Consider the following 13,329-nt stretch of genomic DNA (forward strand, 5'->3'; position numbering starts at 1 on the left):
GGAGTAAATCGATAATTCGGTCATACATTGACAAATAAATAATGAGTCTGATTTAAGTTACCTTATGGTGTCTTCCATAATGAGTAACAAGAATTAAGAGATATTTTTTAAGTAATATAATCGTACGGTTTAAACCGGAACGAGTTATATGGATGTGATGGTAAATAAATATCATCTCGCAAAGATAAACGGTCTCTTAGACCAAACGGGTCAAAAGGTGAAGATATCACCATTTGACAATATCGGTTAATGATGATTTGTCGAGTCATATGCTTACAAGAGTAAATAGCGAATGGATATTTGCGTTGCTATTAATTAGCAGTTATTAAAGCAAGGTATTAAAATGGGTCTATACTTTGACCCGAGCCAGGTATGTGTAAGTAAGATTATAGCAAAGATGTGCGATTTTGGTCAAATATGTTGTTGAAAGTCCTTCTTCATAAAAGAAGGGCTAAAGTTGACCAAAACGCCCTTGATTGATAAATCGGGCAAACGACCCTTAAGGGTTGTTTAGAAATAAGCATTATGATCAAGTAAGTCTTTGATAAGTGTAAAAAGTTATAGGTATAAGCCTTTTTGGGTCAAACGTCTCAAAATGGGTCTTTGCTGTAAATTGACAATTCGAATGGTAGAATTCTGAATAAGTATGCGACATTCTTAAATCCACCATAAATATAGTTGTGGTGGAAGATAAGTTGATATCGTAACATGGAAATAAGATGTATAAAAAGGAAGAGCGAGAATTAAGCTTAAATGTTTAAATTCTCCTAACGGGTCAAAATAAATTATGCGCATAACTTGGGTAATGGTTGCGTAATTCATAAAAGTATTGGACCCAAGTTAAAGATTTTGAGTTAAATATGTTGGTATATGCTTTATGACCTTTTAGAAACAAGATTGTTTGATAAATCACGAACAGGTCAAAAGTTTAATAATTAAATATAAAGTCGAAAGCTTAAAATCAAGAATTTTATTAATCCGGATGTCGGATTTTAACTCCATATGATGGAGGAAAAAATTACGATCACGTAGGAAGAAACGGATCGTAAAACGGATAAAAAATCGGAAAGTTATGACCAATTACGTAAACATTGGCAAAGCTAGGAAAAATGCAGCCCAGCTGAAGAACTTTCTGTAGAAACCAGGCCCTCGCGCCCCGTGACAGGATTCATAAACTCTGTCGCGACCCACAAGAGGCCCTCGCGGAGCGCGAGGGTGATTCTTAATCTGGCCGCGGCCCGTGACGGCTTAACCAGCTGTTAAAAAGTTATTGTTTGTTCGTTTTTGGCTTACGGTCATGTTTAAACATATTACAAACTCTCAAAATTAACTCATTTCATGTTTTATGAAATGCAGGTATACCGTGAATTACCAGATGACGATCAAGCTCAATGAAAGAACCGAACATGATCAAGATTCAGGCTTCCGCGTTACATTTCGTCGTCACGTTTTAAACGACGATATAAATATATTATGTTGAAATGTTTTAAATCATAAAATGTTTTAACAAACTCGTATTTTCAAATGTATGTGTTATCGTAAATACACAATTTATAGTCGATATTTATATGAAAATCGTATAAATCAAGTAAGGGTCTTACAAGTTGGTAATCAGAGCTCAAGGTTAAAGAGTAAATGTGTTCGGTTCGAGACTTGATCGTATAATCTGGTAAGTTATTATGTACATTAACGGTCTATTATGTTAAAGTGTTGTAAACAACACATAGGGTTATTGTGTAACACACGTTACCCCAAATTAAATTGATAAAAGACCGATATAGTTAACGAATTACGTGTGTTAACACGTGTCGAAGAAAGCCTTGTATTATAGTACGGGCACTTGTTAATGTTAACATTACTAATGTGTGTAAACATTCTAGTTGAAGGACCCTTGCATCCGAAGATGACGAGAGTCTAAAGATTATAGATACGATGAAGAAATGGTCTGAAGTATGACAAGTAAGCCATACACGCCAAAGACATAAATTAAGACATGATCTCGAATAGAGATCGAACAACAAGGAAAGTTTATCAGGGCGAGTATCTACAAGGTACACGTCTTAAACTTATAGTACAAACAGTAATGTGCAACAAATACATAGGGAATGACAGTTGCATATAGAATATGAAACTTGGGAAACCTGGATAGGTTACCTATCCAGGATGATGTTTCCTAGAGAAATTTTGTAGAACTACGTATTATTCACGATTGTGAATAAAAAGACAATAACAGAGTTCAATTTATATAGAAACTTGGACGAGAGTAATCATCCAAGTAAGTATTCTCAATATGAATCCTATTGAGAAAAGAAACGATCACATTAACGAATGTAATTGTATAAATGTTTATAAAAAGAAAACATTTTATATGTTCAGGGATAAAACGGGTAAAACTAATAATTGTTAACTGACAATTTAATAAAATTTTAACAGATGAAATCATAAATATGGAAATAAATAGAGAGTTACTTACATGGGACGTGATGTGATAATTATAATAAGGTCACGCGTACCATGTGTTGATCGCTTACACTGGCCAAGTAAGTAATGAACACATGATACCATGAGCTTCTTATAATGAGCGCATTTATGTCCGATGTGGTAAGGTCGAGGTGAATGAAAAGTTAAAAGATTCTTAAGGTCAAGAAATCTTATGGGCATACTCGTATAAATGGTTTCCGAGGGAACCATAAAAACAATATATGGCGCACATAAAATAAAACGACCCACGGGGATTCGTGAAATAAGTCATTATGGATGAAAGAGCCATGGTTGACTAAAAGGGCATGTAAAACCAAAATATAAGTGAACTGCGGGGTCATAGAAATGAAGGTATTGCCCACTGACGTGCGTGGGTGAGTATATATTTTTTTGGTTATTTTTAGCTCTTTTTACTCACCGATTTCAAGTTTTATATTTATAAAACACGATATTCTACTATCACTCTACACACATGCTAGGGTAAGTATACCCATCGCGGACGTAGTATAGTGATGGCAAGATACCGTGGTCGTCCAAGGACACAAGAGCTTTTAGTACCGGCTTATCGTCAACGTCTAATCGAACCAACTTTTGAGAAAAGATTTTTAAACTAATAAAAAGATATAAACAGAAAGTAAAAATAAAATAGAAATGATAGACAAGAAAGAATCACTCGGATCCAACTTATCTTTCATGTATCCTTTTGATGATTTCCACACTTTGGGTATTTTAAGAGATTATCTTAGTTATAGTAGTAGGCCCCTCTTCCAGGGCGACGTTACCCTCAACCAAGTGGTTTGAGTCAGCAAGGATACAATCCCACTAAGTTGGATTATTGAAAGATAATTAAGTAAGTTATTAATGCAAAATGTGGTGGACCCCTCTTCCGAGGCGACAATCACCCTCAACCCGTTGGTCTGAGTCAGCAGGGATATAGTCCTTGCGGGGTTGGTTTAATGTTTTAATAAAAGTTTAAGAATAAGGGATTCAAGCTTTTTGCACCTCTCCCGTGGTGGGTAATGCCCTCTCCGACTCGTGAGGTGTTACTAGGCTTGAACCAGGTTCTCGCAGGATCTATACACTGAACGAGACATAGAATTACCCAAACCACCCTTCTAACCCCCTTCCAGGCAATTAACATGCTTTATATGGACCGTAAAGACATGAATATGTTGAATCAACGAACATATGAAGAATGATTGAGTAAATTCGCCTTCAATATAAAAAAAAAACTATTTATTAACGTCATTAATACATACCCAATTAAAAAGTAGCCAAAGATTGGAAATCATAAAAGAAAATACATAAAAGAAAAGTCTTCACCAAGTGATGTAAGAATTTGGCCAAGCATCGCCTTTGTTTGACAAAGATTTTTACGATCAATCTTGGATCCCGAGACTACACACTGTAAGACCCAGTTTAAAAGCACTAGATTTAATAACATAAAACCTTGCCTTTCATAGCAATTTTGGAGTTTACAAAAACTTTCAGGATTTGAAAACATAACTGCACATAACATTCACGATAATATCCCTACGCAAGCCTATTCAAGGTAGAATACAACTGTTACATAATTTTAAAACAAAAGATCAAGTGCGGAAGCGTTCGCTTGAGTGTTCGGTTCAAATACAAATGCTTGATCATCACCCTTCTACGAGAAAACCTGAAAAACTGAAAATTTTTAGACCAATGTTAGTATTATGGTCTTGGGACAATAATATAATCAAAACGGTGTTTGAAAACCAATTAACGCAACCAAGAATAGTGAAATTCAGTTTTTTTGGATCTGGGTGCTACCGTAACTTACGGTAGTCACCGTAAGTTACGGTGGCTCCTGGAAGTTTCTGACCTGCCGTAAGGCAGTAGCATCCCACCGTAGCAATTTGTTTGCTACCGTAAGTTACGGTATCACCGTAACTTACGGTGGTCACTGTACATGTTTTCTTGCTTTGTTGTTGTTGTCATTCTATTGCCAATTTGCAGTGAATGAATCTTGTATATAATTATCATCAAACCAAAGTTAGGATAGTCATGTTCTAATTATTACCCGCTATCATGTTTCGTTTTCCCCATGATGGGTTGCATACGCAATAATCCACATGTTTAAATTCAAGGCTTCGTGTTTGTCAATCGACACTACTTGGCATGTTTACCAATCAGAACCTTAACTCCTGTATTAGGAGTTAAGTTTCTCTACTAGCTTAGCGTGTCCGCTACACGGCTTACGCTTGATTTGAAACCATTCGTCTCGTTTACTCTCAAGCTTGTTTTGACCCGTTTGGGTGCCAGAACTTGAACACCAATCAAGGTATCTCAAGAACCCTTTGTCTAATGCATGTTTTGACCCATTTTACTTGTTTGAGACGCAAAGTCACTTTCGTGACATATTGGTCTATCTTGTTTACCATGCTTTATACTATGATGTAAAAACAACAAATAATCTTAATGTAACGAAGCGGAATTTTGTACCTTTAGAGCACGCCTTTCTCCCGTGAATTCCCTCCGGCTTGTCCGCTTGATGATCCGGACTCTTTGCCTAGGAAATTCAGTTTACAACTTGTTTAGAACCCTTTACATGAGTATTAACGCATTATTATAAACATTCATCAAATCTGCGCTTTCATCCAAAATTTAACATTCAAATCCCCTCCTAGGCATTTCAACAAACACCTAGCGGGTCAGATTTTTACATAGTCATTACCAAGTTCATGACTTGTTATTTACATCTAATTTCACTTCAATTAAGCAAATCGTACACACTTAAACATTCAAATTACTGAATTTCATCATACAATTCAGCTTTTCACTAGATTAAAAATTCATAATCCTAGTGTTTGTCTAGTCTTTACAATATCATATATCACCTATAATGGTGATTGTAATTTCTTCATGTATCATGCAATGATTTTCACAAATAATCATCTAGGGTTTAACCCTAAACATCATATTACTTCAAGATTCATTCATACATAACATATCTAGGCTCAATTTCAGTTTTCTCACCATTAACCTAAAATTTATGGTGAATCAAAACATCAAAATTATACATACCTTTTGATCCCTATGATGAGGTGATCACAAATTTGTGTTTAGAATTCGATTTAAACTTGATTTAGGCTTCCAATTTGAGCATTTTGTGACAAACTAGGGTTTGAAGTGAATCCCCTTGGTCGCCCCTCTCTCTTGATCGACCAGACACCAAGTTTTTGGGGTGTTTGGTTTTGTTTTGGTTACAATTAGTAACCTAAGTTTCTGTTTTGACAATTTTAAACCCTCAACTTTGATTTATCCCTAAGTTTAAGTGTTTTAACCATATTATGAATTATTTCAAGACTTGAATTTAACTAGGTTAAGTTCCTAGTTGGTAAATTCTTGTTTGTTATTTCTTTAAAATTTTAATATAAGGATTTATATTTTCGGGGTGTTACAAGTCCACCCTCCTTAAAAAGGGTTTCGTCCCCGAAACCGAATTACGTACCAAATAAAGTAGGGTATAGCCGTTGCATTTCTTCTTCGGATTCCCATGTGGTATCAGCACCCTTCTTGTGTTCCCATTTGACTCTTACTTGATTGATCTCTTTATTTCTCAAGGTTTTCACCTTGCGATCTAAAATCGCAATAGGTCTTACCACATAGTTTAATCTGTCATCCACCTCAATATCATCATAGTGGACATAAGTCGTCTCATCGGCTAGGCATTTCCGAAGATGTGACACATGAAAAGTGCTATGAATTCCGCTTAATTCTTCCGGTAGCTTAAGACGGTAAGCTACCTTTCCTACTCGTTCAACAATTGTAAATGGCCCGATAAATCTTGGACTCAACTTCCCTTTCTTTCTGAACCGGATAACCCCTTTCCATGAGGATACTTTGAGCATAACTTTGTCACCAACTTGAAATTCAATTGGCTTTCTTCGTTTATCAGCATACGACTTTTGTCGGTCTTGAGCTGCTTTTAAGTGAGTTCGGACCATGTCGATTTTCTCGTTCGTAGCTCGGATTATATCTGTGGGTGCTAGCCCACGTGGACCCACTTCTCCCCAACATACTGGGGCTCGGCATTTTCTTCCATATAACATTTCGTACGGGGCCATTCTAATACTCGCGTGATAACTGTTATTATATGAAAATTCAACTAAGGGTAGATGGACATCCCAACTACCCCCGAAGTCAATAACGCAAGCACGCAACATGTCTTCTAACGTCTGTATTGTTCTTTCACTTTGCCCATCCGTTTGAGGATGGTAAGCAGTGCTAAGAAATAACTTAGTTCCCATTTGTTCTTGGAAATCCTGCCAGAAATTAGAAGTGAATCGGGTGTCTCTATCGGACACGATGGATACCGGTACTCCATGGCGTGATATTATTTCATTTGTATACACCTCTGCCATCTTTTCAGACGTATAGGTCTCACGAATCGGGATGAAGTGAGCACTTTTAGTCAATCTGTCGACAACTACCCATATAGCATCAAAACCACGACTTGTTTTAGGCAGTTTGGTCAATAGGTCCATTGTAATTTGCTCCCATTTCCAAACCGGGATTTCTAACGGTTGGAGTTTACCATATGGCTTTTGGTGTTCCGCCTTGACTTGTAGACATGTTAAACACTTCTCCACGTATTTCACGGCGTCTCTTTTCATTCCGGGCCACCAGTAATTTTGTTTTAAGTCGTTATACATCTTGGTCGCTCCCGGATGAATGGAATAATGGGACTTGTGAGCTTCATCAAGTAGGAGCTTTTTAACTCCATATGTGTTAGGGACCCAAATTCTATTGAAACGTGTCTTCAAGCCGTGACTGCCTACCTCGAGATCTTTAACTTGGCCAAGAATCCTTTCCTTTCTCCAATTTTCCGTCTTTACTGCTTCGTCTTGTGCTTCTCGGATTCGTTCTAGTAAGCCCGAGGTCACAATGAGCTGCAATGATCGTACCCGTATCGAGGCATAATCTGCTTTTCGGCTCAACGCGTCAGCCACTACATTGGCCTTCCCGGGGTGGTAATGTATTTCACAATCAAAATCCTTGACTGTTTCCAACCACCGCCTTTGTCTCATGTTTAATTCCTTCTGATTGAAGAAATACTTTAAACTTTTATGGTCGGTAAAAATCGTAAATTTTACCCCGTACAAATAATGCCTCCATATCTTTAAGGCAAACACCACCGCCGCCAATTCCAAGTCGTGAACCGGGTATTTCTTTTCATGAATCTTCAATTGCCTCGAGGCATAGGCGATGACCTTGCCTCGTTGCATCAAAACACATCCGAGCCCCGAATGCGACGCATCTGTGTAAACTACCATGTCATCGACTCCTTCCGGTATTGTTAATACAGGAGCGTGAGTTAACTTTTCCTTGAGCGTTTGGAAGGCCTCATTCTGTTTGATGCCCCACTCGAACTTTTCCTCCTTGCAAGTCAATTTTGTCAATGGCAAGGCAATTTTGGAGAAATCCTGTATGAATCTCCGATAATATCCCGCAAGCCCTAAAAAGCTTCGGATTTCTGAGGGATTTCTTGGAGGGCTCCATTTTGACACAGCTTCTATCTTTGACAGATCTACTAGTACTCCATCAGCACTAATGATATGCCCAAGAAACTGCACTTCTCATAGCCAGAAAGCGCACTTTGAGAATTTTGCATATAACTTTTCTCGTCTGAGTGTGTCTAATACTTCCCGCAAATGACACACGTGCCCAGCTTCATTCTTCGAGTATACCAAAATGTCATCGATAAATACAATTACCGACTTATCTAGCATAGGTTTGCAAACCCGGTTCATGAGGTCCATGAAAGCCGCGGGTGCATTGGTCAACCCGAAGGGCATTACAAGGAACTCATAATGCCCGTACCGTGTACGAAAGGCTGTCTTCGGTACGTCTTCCTCCTTGACCTTCAATTGGTGATAACCAGATTGGAGATCAATCTTGGAGAACCAACTTGCTCCTTGTAGTTGGTCAAACAAATCATCAATTCTTGGGAGTGGGTATCGATTCTTCACCGTGAGTTTGTTTAACTCTCGGTAGTCGATACACATGCGCATACTGCCGTCCTTCTTTTTCACAAATAAAACTGGTGCGCCCCACGGGGACACACTCGGTCGGATAAACCCTTTGTCGAGTAATTCTTGAATTTGAGACATTAATTCTTGTAATTCCGACGGCGCAAGTCGATAAGGCGCCCTGGCCACGGGTTTGGCGCCCGGAACCAATTCGATTCCGAACTCTACCTCCCGTTCAGGTGGTATTCCCGGTAGTTCTTCCGGGAACACATCTTCATAATCACGTACTACCGGTACATCTCCAATTTTGAGGGGTTCTTTTTCCGATTCGCTTGCGTATACCATATAAGCCTTGCATCCATGTTTCATAAGTTTATGGGCTTCTAGCATTGAGCATAGCACCGGGCTACCTCCCTTTTCACCGTATATAGTAACTTGCTTTCCGCTAGGAGACGTCAGCTTTATTTCCTTTCGGAAACAAACCACCTTCGCGTGGTATCGGGATAACCAATCCATCCCCACGATCACTTGGAATTCTCCCATCGACATTGGAATCAAATCTATTGTGTATTCTTCATCATCAATGCTCATTTTACAGTTTTCACACACATCACAAACAATAAAGCTCTTGTTATTACCTATCTCTACTTCTAAAGGCATAGGTAATTTTGTTAGAACAAATGAAGGATGTCGAATAAACCCATATGAAATAAAGGATTTATTCACACCCGTATCAAATAACACACGTGCGGGAATCGAATTTATAGTAAATATACCTGAAACCACATCAGGTTCAACTTTTGCTTCGGCGGCAGTCAATTGGAAAGATCTGGCTTTTGCTTTCGGGGCTTCGCCTTTGGAGTCTTGCCCATCTTTCTTTCCAACCAATTCCGGGCATTCTGATCTTTTGTGACCCGTTCGGTAACAGTTGTAACAAACAGTCACTTTCTTTGGACATGATATAGCCATGTGTCCCGTCTTTCGACATATGGGACAAGGCTTATCTTTGAAACGACATTCGCCTTTGTGGCTTTTCCCACAAATTTTGCAACTTGGTGTACTACCCTTTGTATCCGATTTCTTCGTTGTTTCATTCGTTCGTGCTTTCTTGGTGGGGCTTGGGTTTACATCTTGTGCCCTCCGTTCACCCCGTTCTATGCTTTTTTCAGTTCGGTCTCCCTTTCCCGAGCAGCATTAGTGATCTCGGTAAGGGTCTCGTATTTTGAAGGGGTTATGAATTCTCTATATTCTGCACTCAGCATGTTATGGTAGTAGTAAACCTTTTGTTCTTCATTCGTCACTAAATCATCACAGAATTTCATTTTATCTATAAACATCCCCGTGATCTTGTCTATGGATTCACCCTTGTGTCTGAGTTGCATGAATTCTTCCTTGATTCTATTTATGACTGCTTTGGGACTATGGTATTTAAGAAACGGCGTCTTAAACTCTTCCCATGTCATGGCCTTAGCCGCTTCACTTCCGATCTCCTTCTTTTTGTTATCCCACCAGTCTTTCGCTTGACCTCTTAATTGACCCGTACCATAGGCTACGTAGTCATTTTCATCACAATGAGTTCTCTCGAATACTCCTTCGATATCACTTAGCCATCGTTGGCACACAATTGGATCAATCTCTCCATTATATATGGGCGGTTTACATGCCAAGAATTCCTTGTACGAACAAGGCTTTCGTCCTCCAGGTTTTTCCTTTGCTAGATTTGAATTATCCTCTAGCTTCTTGATTCTCTCGTCTACTATTGATAAAACAGTGTTTTGAATTTTATCAATGAAGCCCGAAAAACTGTTTTCGATCGCCTTTCCAACCTCTTCGGTAATCAATATCCTCATTTGTTCGGTGACTCTTGGCACCACATCATCATCACCTCTGTCCGCCATCTTTAATACTGAAATGTTTACATATATTGTTAAACATTCCATTTATAACACATGCTTTACTTGTTTTGATTCAATCAAGTTCATAACTTGATTCAATCATTCTTGTTTCATGCATTTCTTGTGTTTGAGTGAGCTTAAGCACTCTTTTTCATGCATATTTGTTCATGATTTATTTCTATATTCATCAAATTTTATTTAAATAATTAACTCTTACCGGATGTTTGATCAAGCTTGAACCGAACACTTATTGACAACCTTGAGCTCTGATTACCAACTTGTAAGACCCAGTTTAAAAGCACTAGATTTAATAACATAAAACCTTGCCTTTCATAGCAATTTTGGAGTTTACAAAAACTTTCAGGATTTGAAAACATAACTGCACATAACATTCACGATAATATCCCTGCGCAACCCTATTCAAGGTAGAATCTACAACTGTTACATAATTTTAAAACAAAAGATCAAGTGCGGAAGCGTTCGCTTGAGTGTTCGGTTCAAATACAAATGCTTGATCATCACCCTTCTACGAGAAAACCTGAAAAACTGAACATTTTTAGACCAATGTTAGTATTATGGTCTTAGGACAATAATATAATCAAAACGGTGTTTGAAAACCAATTAACGCAACCAAGAATAGTGAAATTCAGTTTTTTTGGATCTGGGTGCTACCGTAACTTACGGTAGTCACCGTAAGTTACGGTGGCTCCTGGAAGTTTCTGACCTGCCGTAAGGCAGTAGCATCCCACCGTAGCAATTTGTTTGCTACCGTAAGTTACGGTATCACCGTAACTTACGGTGGTCAGTGTACATGTTTTCTTGCTTTGTTGTTATTGTCATTCTATTGCCAATTTGCAGTGAATGAATCTTGTATATAATTATCATCAAACCAAAGTTAGGATAGTCATGTTCTAATTATTACCCGCTATCATGTTTCATTTTCCCCATGATGGGTTGCATACGCAATAATCCACATGTTTAAATTCAAGGCTTTGTGTTTGTCAATCGACACTACTTGGCATGTTTACCAATCAGAACCTTAACTCCTGTATTAGGAGTTAAGTTTCTCTACTAGCTTAGCGTGTCCGCTACACGGCTTACGCTTGATTTGAAACCATTCGTCTCGTTTACTCTCAAGCTTGTTTTGACCCGTTTGGGTGCCAGAACTTGAACACCAATCAAGGTATCTCAAGAACCCTTTGTCTAATGCATGTTTTGACCCATTTTACTTGTTTGAGACGCAAAGTCACTTTCGTGACATATTGGTCTATCTTGTTTACCATGCTTTATACTATGACATAAAAACAACAAATAATCTTAATGTAACGAAGCGGAATTTTTTACCTTTAGAGCACGCCTTTCTCCCGTGAATTCCCTCCGGCTTGTCCGCTTGATGATCCGGACTCTTTGCCTAGGAAATTCAGTTTACAACTTGTTTAGAACCCTTTACATGAGTATTAACGCATTATTATAAACATTCATCAAATCTGCGCTTTCATCCAAAATTTAACATTCAAATCCCCTCCTAGGCATTTCAACAAACACCTAGCGGGTCAGATTTTTACATAGTCATTACCAAGTTCATGACTTGTTATTTACATCTAATTTCACTTCAATTAAGCAAATCGTACACACTTAAACATTCAAATTACTGAATTTCATCATACAATTCAGCTTTTCACTAGATTAAAAATTCATAATCCTAGTGTTTGTCTAGTCTTTACAATATCATATATCACCTATAATGGTGATTGTAATTTCTTCATGTATCATGCAATGATTTTCACAAATAATCATCTAGGGTTTAACCCTAAACATCATATTACTTCAAGATTCATTCATACATAACATATCTAGGCTCAATTTCAGTTTTCTCACCATTAACCTAAAATTCATGGTGAATCAAAACATCAAAATTATACATACCTTTTGATCCCTATGATGAGGTGATCACTAATTTGTGTTTAGAATTCGATTTAAACTTGATTTAGGCTTCCAATTTGAGCTTTTTGTGACAAACTAGGGTTTGAAGTGAATCCCCTTGGTCGCCCCTCTCTCTTGATCGACCAGACACCAAGTTTTTGGGGTGTTTGGTTTTGTTTTGGTTACAATTAGTAACCTAAGTTTCTGTTTTGACAATTTTAAACCCTCAACTTTGATTTATCCCTAAGTTTAAGTGTTTAACCATATTATGAATTATTTCAAGACTTGAATTTAACTAGGTTAAGTTCCTAGTTGGTAAATTCTTGTTTGTTATTTCTTTAAAATTTTAATATAAGGATTTATATTTTCGGGGTGTTACACACACACTCTAAAGATGGAAAGTGGATGATGGTGTTATAGTGGTGGTGGAGTGGTGGCAAGTGAGAGAGAAGTTGTTTGCCAAGGGATGAGTTGAAGTGGAACCAAGCATCCCTATTTATGGCTGAAAACAGAACATCTAGCATGGTCCGTGCCCGCCTGGCATGGCCCCGTGGTAGTCTCTCTCTTCTACATTAACTTAAGTGTCAGACTTGTACTAACACGACCCCGTGTGTCAACGACACGGCCCGTGGCCAATGTACTTGCTGTACTTCTTCAGATTCTGGAAATCTAAGAGTTGGCCACGCCCCGTGTTAGCTTAGCACGGCTCCGTGTTGAGCTTGAATTTTGTCTTTTGTTGTTGTCTCTTTCTGTTGCAGTAAATTCCCACCGGGCACGGCCCGTGCTAGGTGAGCACGGCCCCGTGCCAGAGCTTCTGTCTTTGTTATTTCTTGGGTTTGGATGTGGACGGGGGTTCGGCAAGTTGGTCGATCCTTCTTTATAGCCTTTTATGTTGGTTTTCGTTTTCTTTTCGCTTCTTTTGTTCTTTTAAGCTCACTTAACCCTGTTTATTCAAAAGGAACAAAAACGCAAGCTTTTTCCAACATTAGTACTAGAAAATGGTTGATTTTATGCCTCCTTTGATGTAATTT

General features: G+C 38.2%; 1 long non-coding RNA gene across 1 annotated transcript; it reads right to left on the minus strand.

Moving 5' to 3' along the window:
• Positions 1-10,708: 10,708 nt before the first annotated feature.
• LOC118492570 lies at positions 10,709-12,441 on the minus strand. The gene is made up of 3 exons (XR_004894543.1): positions 12,302-12,441; positions 11,720-11,786; positions 10,709-10,921 (listed from the first exon to the last, which is right to left on the minus strand). It is a non-coding gene; the product is annotated as an uncharacterized LOC118492570 (long non-coding RNA).
• Positions 12,442-13,329: the final 888 nt, after the last annotated feature.

The sequence above is a fragment of the Helianthus annuus genome, chromosome 5 (assembly GCF_002127325.2).
Source record: "Helianthus annuus cultivar XRQ/B chromosome 5, HanXRQr2.0-SUNRISE, whole genome shotgun sequence".
Taxonomy (NCBI): Eukaryota; Viridiplantae; Streptophyta; class Magnoliopsida; order Asterales; family Asteraceae; genus Helianthus; species Helianthus annuus.